Source organism: Suricata suricatta, chromosome 6 (assembly GCF_006229205.1).
Source record: "Suricata suricatta isolate VVHF042 chromosome 6, meerkat_22Aug2017_6uvM2_HiC, whole genome shotgun sequence".
Classification (NCBI taxonomy): Eukaryota; Metazoa; Chordata; class Mammalia; order Carnivora; family Herpestidae; genus Suricata; species Suricata suricatta.
Window position 1 is genome coordinate 65,018,288 of NC_043705.1, and position 2,471 is coordinate 65,020,758.

Consider the following 2,471-nt stretch of genomic DNA (forward strand, 5'->3'; position numbering starts at 1 on the left):
CCAGAATGATTCATAACAGTATACTTGAAGGCAGATATTAAAATGTTAATAATCCACTCTGTGGAAACTGTTCAATAGACCAGATATGTTTTTATAAACCCCAAATGTGAATTTACATAATCTGGATTTGTATTAAATTACTACTGTGTAGTCTGCTTTTGAAAAGTATGGTGTTTTGGGACTTGAAAGCGTGGGTGTAACAGCGGCTACCAAGATGTCTTAAAAGGGGATATTAATGAACATAGCCCAGATGGGTAGACAGGAATATGTATCTGAACCAGATGGTAACCTAGGCTCAGGCTATACCCAGAAAGTCTAGCTGTACTGGGCTTAGTCACATAAAGTACAAATTCTCAATGTTGTTAACCAGTAAAATGGATGATTTATTTAATATTCTTGTCATACTGTGCTTATGAATAGTCCAAAACTGATAAAAATCTGCCTTTACTACAACCAGGAGGCACTGGTCTAAGATTTTCCATTTGTAAATTAGAGGCCAGTGCCCCATTCATAATTCAGTCATGAGTCAGTGTTTAAATGAACAGAGCTATAAATGCAATGAGTGTGCAGCACAAACATGATTGCTTTGATTGTATAAACCTAAGTCACTTGATTTACATCTAATTTGTTCAGCTTTGGAAAGTACAGAAATCCAAGCTTAATACTGATGGTGAACAAGTATATTTTGACTGACTTTTCTGTGCTTTTGAATATCAAGGAGACCATTTATTTAAAAGTAGAGCCTTTTGTTTTCTCTCACATTAATAGCAGACAGTTGTAGCATGAACGCAGTTTATCAAAGCCTTCTGTTGCCAGGAGCCACATTAAAACAAGAGTGGTCAAGCAGCAAACAGATCCAAATGACACAAGGTGTTTTTGACCTTGGCTTCTTTCTTGAGCAGAGACCAGCATATATTTAGTATATTAGTGATAATTAATAAAAAATAAGAACTCACAAATATGAATGCATATAGTAAAAACATAATCTATAAGTAAATATCAGTTATACTGGAATACAGGCTATATAACATAACTATGATACTTTTTTCTTACTTCATTCAAATAATTTATATTTTTGCCATATAAATTTATAATTTAACTTCATATAAACAACCAATAAATTTATTTTATTTTGTTTGGACTTCTAAAGTCTTTGTCTAAAGGGAAAACAAATTTGATGTAAGCAGTTTAACTCCATTTTTCCCCAAAATAACAAAAGAATTTTTTACCTACAGAGTGCCAAGAGATTTCTCCTTATAGAGTTAACTCATCCTATGCAATTGCTCCCATCAACTTTGTAGCCAGTGACAATGTGACTACCTAAGTATTCTAATGATTCATGATGGGAACCAAATTTAGCTACAGTTCAGCTTTTCGCTGTTCTGACACTTTATTTTGAATCAAAAATAAAAGTACAATCTGTTTTTCTGACCTGAGCAGACACAAATAATTTATAAAAGTCAAAAAGCTAATTTTAATATTAAAAAATATATATACATGTATATATTTATTCTTTATGTACATTCAGTTTGTCCTAAAAATAAGATGGAAAATAATCTTCAAGAATTATTTCTTCTGTTTTGATAAAGCTTATAAATTACACTAAGCTCATAAGAAAGTTCACTCTCAAAAGGTCTCTAGTTTGACATCTAGGCAAAAAGTAAGCAAAAGTTCCACATTATTTATTACTTAACCCAAAATTCCTATCCACATTGCAAGAAAGAAGGAAGGAAGGAAGGGAGAAAGGAAGGAAAGAACAAAGAAAGAAAGGAGAGAAGGAAGGAAGAAAGAAGTGAGGGAGGGAAGGTAAAAAATAAATCTCATCTACAAAAGCTAGCACAAATTAGTAAGCTATTTAGGTAATGCAATATGTCTGAAAGCAAATAGATAATGTAGAAAAAGAGAAACAACTATTATTCAAAAATTGGAGTTATTATAAGGAAGTTTACTATCTTTGTCAATAAATATTTAGAAAGTGTCTTCAGTGTGCCAGACACTGTTCTAGAAGCCGGTGAAACAGCAATAAACCACATAAATAAAATTTCTCTCATAACAGAGCTTGTATCCTAGAGGGAGAGACAGATTATTAACTATATACACCAATACAACATGCAATGGTAGGCAGTAATAAGAGCTATGAGAAAAAATACGCAAGGTGTGGGGTAGATGTGGATGTGAATAGGTTGGTCAGGGAAGGCTTCTCAGAAGAAGTGACCTATTTGTTCCAATTAATCATCTGAGTCACATGCCAGCCTCTCTAACTCGCACCGATGCACTCAGTTTTTATCAGCTTTTTTATGATAATGTCATACTGAAGAATGACTATGTTTTCAGTGCATTAAAGTCTATGTCATATGACTGTGCCCTCTTTTTAAGAATGTTTATTTAAGGGCTAGAAAGGATCTTGGAGACAAAGTAGTTCATACTTTCCACATCTGTAATATGAGAATAAGTCCCAGAAAAACTATATG